The sequence below is a fragment of the Sapajus apella genome, unplaced genomic scaffold (genome assembly GCF_009761245.1).
Source record: "Sapajus apella isolate SASKATOON/1434 unplaced genomic scaffold, GSC_monkey_1.0 scaffold4, whole genome shotgun sequence".
NCBI classification, from domain to species: domain Eukaryota; kingdom Metazoa; phylum Chordata; class Mammalia; order Primates; family Cebidae; genus Sapajus; species Sapajus apella.
Genome location: NW_022436944.1, coordinates 3,625,422 through 3,633,883, shown reverse-complemented (window position 1 = coordinate 3,633,883; position 8,462 = coordinate 3,625,422). Strand labels below are relative to the sequence as shown.

The 8,462-nt window shown below is 32.5% G+C and overlaps 1 long non-coding RNA gene across 1 annotated transcript in view; it reads right to left on the bottom strand.

Annotated features, from left to right (window-relative positions):
* Nucleotides 1–7,438, bottom strand: part of LOC116537924 — a 14,663-nt gene extending 7,225 nt beyond the window's left edge. The window contains exons 1-2 of the long non-coding RNA XR_004263418.1: nucleotides 7,428–7,438; nucleotides 1,929–1,931 (exon numbers count right to left, since the gene is read on the bottom strand). This is a non-coding gene — a long non-coding RNA (uncharacterized LOC116537924). The remainder of the gene's footprint in view (nucleotides 1–1,928; nucleotides 1,932–7,427) is intronic.
* Between the last annotated feature and the right edge of the window lie 1,024 nt (nucleotides 7,439–8,462).

Sequence of the window (8,462 nt, the reverse complement as noted above, 5' to 3'; positions counted from 1 at the left end):
TCAGGGATTTCACTAAAACTTATTAAAGTTTTGGACTGTTTTTGAGAAAGGTCTAAAAATAGTCCAAAACTTTAATAAGATTAAATATTATATATATATATAATATTAAAGTTTTATTATATATATATATATATATATATATATTCTCAAAAAAGGTCCAAAACTTTAATAAGATTCTCAAAGGATTATATAACTACCCTTCATTAAGAAATAGAAATTTAGAGCCAAGTATAGTGGTGCACACCTGTAGTCCCAGCTACTTGGGAGGCAGAAGTAGGAGAATCACTTGAGTCTAGGAGTTCAAATCTATATTGCACTATGGCAAAACCTATGAAAAACTGCTACACTCCAACCTGAGCAACATAGCAAGACCCCATGTAAAAAAAAAAGCTTTAGTTGGTCTCTTTTCTAGTTGCATTGCTAATTGCCTTATTTTATATTATCTTCAATTTTGGAAACCAAAATAAATATATCAGAGAAGAAATAAAATTCACATTTTAAATAAATAGATATTTAGAGAAAACGTATTATATTACAAACATTTTTTTCTTTTCTATAACACATATATTTCTATTTGAAATGGTAACTAAAATGTTGGTGCTCCATAATTTCTTACCAGTATCAAGCCACCCATTTTTAAATATTGGCATGTTTCTCATACTACCTCTAGATTCTTCCCACACATAATAGCATGGAAAATCTTGCGTAGTTTATTCAGTATTCATGGAATTGAGGAGCTGCTGAAATAAATGTAATACTCAGCATTTCCTTAACTACCTTCAGCAATTAGACTTAATTGGCTAAGGTCCAATGGCATTTATTAAAGAAGTGGATTATGCTGATGGTATTATATTTTCAATTTGTTTATTTATTTAACAGTTGACATGATTTTATCAAGGAATATGCTCTCAGTTCAATAGGCTTCTAGGAATAACAGAATGAGGTTATAACGCTCTTCTGCAATCTCAAACTCCCCTTTGTATACTTGATTGCCTGTTTTCTATACCCTGGTCACTAATGTAGTTTCGATCATCTTGTTTCTGTCTCTGGTGCTTTTTTTTCCTCACTACTCTTTGCTAAACATTATTTTTGTTTTCAAACAGAGGACAGCATCAGATACTTTATGTCTTTATTTATTTGATCTTAGACCACAATATCTGCTGTTGCACCATAGGAGTCCCTGTTTTTCCATCTCCATTCTTCTACTGAGTTTACTCTTTTTGACATTCAGAGAGAAAGAGCTTTAGCATAGTTATGTAATGAGAAATATATTTCCAGATTAAGTTTTAATTCTATATTGAGATTTCCAGGACTAAAACCTTCCCCTACTACCTCCCCATTTCTCATTCTACATGACAAATTATTAGAAATACATTTTTCAAAAACATTTCAGGTATTTGGAGTGGTTTCAGCAAACCCCACATTAGGTAGATAAGTTTAAGAAAGGAAAAAAAAAAAAAAAGGTAGGATTAAGAAAGCTCAAACTAATGTCTTCCTTAAACTAGAATCATGTATCTCAATGAGAAACGTTGGTCACATACACGGATAGCCCTCCATTAAGAGACATTCAAGGCATGCAATCAGCAAAATAGAGTTGGACTGGCCGGAGAGATGGACAGAAGTTAGAGAAGGATGAAAAGAGAGAACAAAATGAGCATCAGGGACAGGGAAGAGAACCATTTCAGATACACAAGTATACAATACCAGGAAATAAACTGCTGATGGGATAAAGAGAATCTAGATCAAGGCCTTAATGTTGATACTTACAATTGTACTTGATACTTGTGCTTGAGTATTTTTAGCCATTTTTTACTTGTGGTATAAAATACTATGGCTTATATGAATCAGCCTTAGCTCTGCTGATCTTACTTTATATTGCTTAAGCTAGAGTCCCAGAGAAAGGAGGTTTTCTTTTTCAAATATTGTACGTACTGAAAATCAAGAAGTGTGAAATACTAAACAAATGACTCTAACTTCCAGCTCTGCATCAGAAATGAAGATTCCATCAATACAGTTTCACTGGGGGGGCTGTGGATAATCCATGCTCTCTAACTTCACACTAAGTCTGATACAGTTCTTTTGGCAAAATTAGAGACACATACTTTTTTCTTTGGTCTTTGTTTATTTCGTTTTATCAGCATAATGGACCGAATATGTGAAAAAAATGACAAAATTAGAGATAATGAGGACACATAGAATAAAACAAGTTCCTTTGTAATGAAAACATTTTTTAAAAACATTGTTTTATGTGTCAACAAGGTAAATTTTTCAATGTAATTGATAGCTTGTTGAAACTAGAAATTATCAAAATTTCAAAAAAAAAATTATAAAAAGAGAATGACTAAATTATTGTAGCTAGACTAGACAGGAGAGAGCTGCCTACAAAGGCAAGGTAGTAAGAGAGAGTACCATAAGGTCAGCTGCTCTGGTTTGACAGGCATTGAACAAGAGACTGACGATCAAAGAAAAATACAGCTTATCAATTTATTAAACACATGAGACTAGTGAAATAATAAGAAATATATAAATGACTACATTTTACATTAAAAATGATACAGAATGTCAGCTTGCATTGTGGTAATGATGGAATAGTTTGTACCCAGCTAACATTCCCAAAAAGAAAAAGCAGAAAAGCCATTAAAATTTTACAAATTTTGTGGAAATGCATTAGAAATTGATAACGCAGCTGTGGCTTAAGATGAAGCTTACTGCGATGATCTCGATTTTTTGCCTCATCTTTCCCCTCAGGACAATGGTTAATTATTGGAAGGTAGCATGAGATCAAGAGTTAGACAACAAGTTACTAAGATTAGAATATATCACAGAGTTATCAGTAATTCACACAGCCAGAAAGATAAAAAAAAAAAAAAAGAAAAGAAAATCTATGGTGCTGTGAGAGCCTGGATTCGAAGTGATTAAAATCCAGAGAGAAGGTAGACTCAGAGAAGTAAGCTCAACACTGGATATGGTTTTCCCCAAAAGACGCTTATGAAATAAGAGGATAAAAAGGGCTAAGGTAACTAAAAATCAAAGCACAACTGTCATGCTGCATAGCTTGGGAATCAAAAGTTGTGTTTCAGGTCCCAGCAATGAGAGTCTATCTTAAGAAATTTCCAACTCTCAGTTTGAAACCTTTCAGAGCTATAAGCTAGGAGTGGAAAAATTAGAGAATAATCATTATAAAGATTGTCATATATTCTGGCTCTGTGTCCTTACCCAAATCTCATCTTGAATTGTAATCTGAATTGTAATTCCCATATGTTGGGGGAGAGACCTCATGGAGGTTATCAGATCATGAGAGTGGATCCCCCATGCTGTTCTCATGATAATGAGTGAGTTCTCATGAGATCTGATGGTTTTATAAGGGGCTTTTCCCTCTTTGCTTAGCACTACTCATTCTCTTCCCTGCTGCCCTGTGAAGAGGTGCCTTCAGCCATGACTGTAAGTTTCCTGAGGCCTCTCAGCCAGGCAGAATTGTGAGTCAGTCAAACCTCTTTTCTTTGTAAATTACTCAATCTCGGGTACAGGAACATAAGAACCAACTAATATAGATTGTAACTCAGCCAGCGTCAATTCAGACTACAATCAATTTAGTCTACAATCAATTCAGTCTCTGATTGAGTTGAAGTATCTGCTCCTCTGCTTCCTGCTGGAGAACATGGTAAATCATCTCTGCAGGAAGATAACATTATTCAAAGTATATTCCAGTTTTTATAAAGGTGTCTATTAATTTAACCCAAGGTTGACAAGCATACCTAAGAATAAAACTAAAAGGAAATACAATAAAAGAAATCATAAGTGACAAAGGTGTTAAAATTTTAGTCATGAACTTTAAAATAACTGTAATTAAGATCATTTTTAAAATGTATGACAAGATGGAAAGTTTTACCAGAGAACTAGAATCAATAAAAAAGAATAAAGTGGAAATTCTAAAACTGTAGTGATTGAGCTTAGGAACCAAATAAGTTGGATAATGCCAAAAATAAGATTAGTATGTTGGACTGTGTGATTTTATGGAATATATCCAAATATAAACATGAAGAGGAAAGAAAAAGGATGAGCAGTACACAAAGATTGTAAGGTCTACCATAAATGCAATTTTATTCACAGAAGGAGAATATATAAATAATAGGGCAAAAGCAATTTTTGAGAAGACAATGGGCCTAAAATTCCATAATAAAATATGCTCATCTACAAATATAGGAAGTTCTAAGAACTCCAAGCAATATAAATGTAAGAAAATTCATTTAGCTACATCATAACATAACTGATCAAGGAGAATAAGGAGAGGAAGAAAAAAGCATGTTTTTAAATCTTAAAAATATTGAGAGAAACAAGACATTACAACCAAAGGGGCAGCAGCAAGACTGAAAGCTTACTTTTCAAAAGAAATGATGAAAACCAAAAGATAGTAAGTTGATGCTTTTAATGTGCTCGGGAAAAACAAAAACAAATACTACCAGCCTCACCTTCTACAGTTACCAAAAATAGTCTTTAAAAGTAAAAGCAAATTGAAGACATTCCAATGCAAACATAAACTGAGAAAATACGTTGTCAGCCAGACCCACACTGAAGACATACCACAGTAAAGAGAAGCATTTGGATGGTAAGAAAATGATACCAGAAATGCAAAACAAAATGAACATCAATAAAAGGATAAATATGTGATAAATAAATCATAGATGTCTAATTTTCTATTTACAAATACTTTATACATGCTATGATAAAAATTTTAAATTCCTCTTTGCAAGAAAAACAGGGCATAAACCAATATCACCACACATTGCAATACAGGTTTGGTGAAGTTACACAGATGTTGCAATGGAGACAAGAGGAGAGCTCCCTCACCTACTTGAGATTGCTGAATAGAGGAAAGTCTTCCCTGAGCAAGAGATACTTTGCTGAATCCCAACTCATTCAAATAATAGAACATGGAGACGAAAAAACTGATATGATGGGTGGGTGTTAATTGAGAAACATTTAGATGAACAACCTCGAACACATACATGATTTATTATTCAGTCACCAATTTTGAGAATTCATTTTCCCAGCCATAAAAAATTTTCCTCTGCTTACTAGTTTTGTCTTTTAGTTCATTCCTATTAGTGTTCTTTAAAAATATCAAGGTATTAAAAAAGACAAGGATGATATAATGTGTAAGAATTGAATTATATTATATGGAATGAAAGTCATAATGAAATTTCTTTCAAATTAATTATACATTTTATGCTCAACACTTTATGCTAGATATTTGAGGCCATCAAAAGAGCAAAAACCATTAAAGCAAAAGAAAAGTTAGAGGGTAAGAATATCAAGAGAAGCTGAATAATGCTTCTATCTGAAAGTAATTTTACTTTCTGCTTCTTTCTTCATGATGCTTGCTGAACAGACCCAGCAATAACTGGTAAATGGAGTAATTTTCCTAAATGAATGATTAAAATTCTTGACAAATAAAGTGGATTCTGTTAATTAAAATCTTAATTGTTCTTGAAAGTGATAGAGAAAGACAATACTCAACCTTTCTAAAAGAATATGCCAGCAGCATATATCTCCTGTAGCAGACCACGTGCGGATTACTTATTCAATAACTATTGATTAAATGTTTTAATCCCTATGCAGATTCAAATGACAACTATGCACCCAACCAATTTTTGCTTGTAGCCTCCCCAGGAGCAGATGTTAGAATTCTGTTTGTATGAGTTTAGGTACAACCTAAAAAGGCTTTTACTCTTTCTGTCACTTTCAAGGAGGACTGAAGGTTATTGCGATTATTTTGTTCGCTTCAAATCACAGTCTTTTACATCCAACTCCCTACACCTAATGCTGAGCAGGCAAAATCTCTCAATTTTGTGTCTCAAATGTCAAGGATAAGAAAAAACAATCTACTCAAAATTATTTTTTCGCTTTAGCAGAGTCACAGATGACTTCCAAACAATTATAATTTTTGTTATTAATCTTCCTATTCAGATATCTATTAAATATGAGAAAAACACTACTAAAATTACAATTATATTCCAGTCAAGTACATTCTCTGTTCTATAGAGCATGTGTCCTAAATTTTTTATTGTTTCTTCTCCTGAAGAACTGAACCTGCAATCTAGAAAGCACAAAATAGTGTCTCTTGATAACATTTAATCATAAAACAATAATCACCAGTGTTGCTACATTTTTTTTTTTGCAATCAAGGCTCAACTTAAAAGTAATTTCATGTTAAATAAATGTAATAACATAATAAATCACTACATTTACCATAACCATTAACCCAACAAGTATATATAAATTAGAAACAATCTTCCTCTACATCCTATGTTAATATTCTGGTATATATTCTTTTATGCTTTTATCTATGCTCACTCAAAAATATTTACACATATATAAAATCGTATAATTCTCTCTTTCAAACATGAGGTTATGTGGACTAAGCTGTCCAAGATTTCTGCATGTACACCCAGAACCTTCAGTATTACATCTGGCTGTAATTTGGTGGTCTCTTTATTCATTTTACCAAAAGTTTCAAACTCTTTTTTGAATTTCAAATCTCCACTACTCATCTAAAGGGAAAAATACAAATTCATATTTATTAGCATTTATTTAATGAAAACAAGTTGAGATGTTTTCTTGTATTTACTGAAGGACCACCAATACTTTTAGGCAGAGCACTGACATGATTTCATCTATCTTAGTGGGATATCTTTGTTAGAAAAGGGAGAAGCTATTGGAAGAAAGATGAAACATTAATATGGCTTCACTGAGTAACAAGTCATGATATGGTGAAGACCAGGCCAAGTAGGATAAAAGCTATGGGAATGAAGAACAAGAGATGACAGATATTGTCAGAGAGGAAAAGATAAAGGTCAAACATGAGGGTTTTACATTCTCAGTTGGTGTTTATAGTGATACAGTTCAACAAGCTAAGGAATATGGAAAGGAGATTGGTTTTGAAGTGCAAATTGAGGCCCTGCATATGTTGTATTTGAGGCTTCTATGGAGCATCCAGTGAATAGTGACTTATGAGGAAATGCAAAATTATATAATTATCTCTTCTTCTCCAACACTTAACATTTTAGCTTAAATATTTTCCAAGTTTGCCTTATATTCTTCACAGTTTTGGTTTATGTCTGACGATATATTATACAAAGTAATAACAAAATTTACATTTTTAAATTGTTGGACATTTGGACAGCTTCCAATGTTTTTCATAGTAAAAAACTATTGAAAATATTAATATATATAATATTTTCTTCTTTTAATTACCTTTTCAGAATATATATTTCCAGAACTAAAACAAGCTTATTTACCCAAATCATATGAATATTGAAAGTCATTGTCCAAAATGTTTTTAAAAAACTTTTATACATACAAGTAAGTATGTGTGTGTGTATATATATTTGTGTATGTGCATAGTGTGTGTGAATATATGTATACACACACACATGAACATGAATATACACAGTTGGCTCTATGTATCCTGGGTCCTGCACCTATGGATTCAAACAACCACAAATTGAGAATATTAGTCATCTGCACTCAAAATGTACAGAGGTTTTTGTCATTATTTCCTTAACAATATAGTATAAAAACTATTATTGCATTTACATTATGTTAGATATTATAAGTAAGTAATCTAGAGATGATTTAGAGTATATAGGAGGATATGTGTAGGTTATATGAAAATACTATACCACTTTATTAACTTTGGTATCTATAAGAGGCCCTGGGACCAATCCCCTGCTACCCCCACCTCTCTCTTTCTCTCTCTCTCTCATTCTCTCTCTCTACATATATATAAATATATATACTTTGATAAATTATTTCTCTCCTCCTCTCTCTCTCTCTCTCTATATATTATCTCCACACATATATACACACACATATGTATATGCATTTGAAATGCTTAAAATACAAATATATATAGGTAAATATATATATATATATATATATATAACTTTTAAAAATATTTGATATTAAATACTGATGCTTTATTCCGAAGCATAAAGCAGGTCTACAAATAACTATGCACATACCAATATAGGTTCCAGGACCACATAGATTCCAAGAAAAAAAAATGTAAGGAAGCATTTCAAGATTCCTTTTTACTAACCGATTTAAAGCTCCTCTTGCAAAATGATGAATAAAGAGAAAACAAGTGCAAAACAGCAGTTTACCTACTTCAGCTACTGAGTGCCGTATGTTCTCCTTTTCCTCTGCATGGACTTCCTCAGAGGCAAATTAACAAAATCACAGGTGCCTTCTGGAAAAAGTGATTAGACTATTCACAACTCCCTTGTGTTCTCTCAAAGGCAGTTTAAAGTTAACTGAACATTCCACTATGTTGTCAGATTTACAATTGATTCCAGTTTCCAGTGTGCAGCATATTCGATAGACTGCTGGAAAACAGATACCCCTTTCACTCGGCATTTGATTCTGAACAAAAGCCACAAGAGGAAAGCACATCAGCTGCA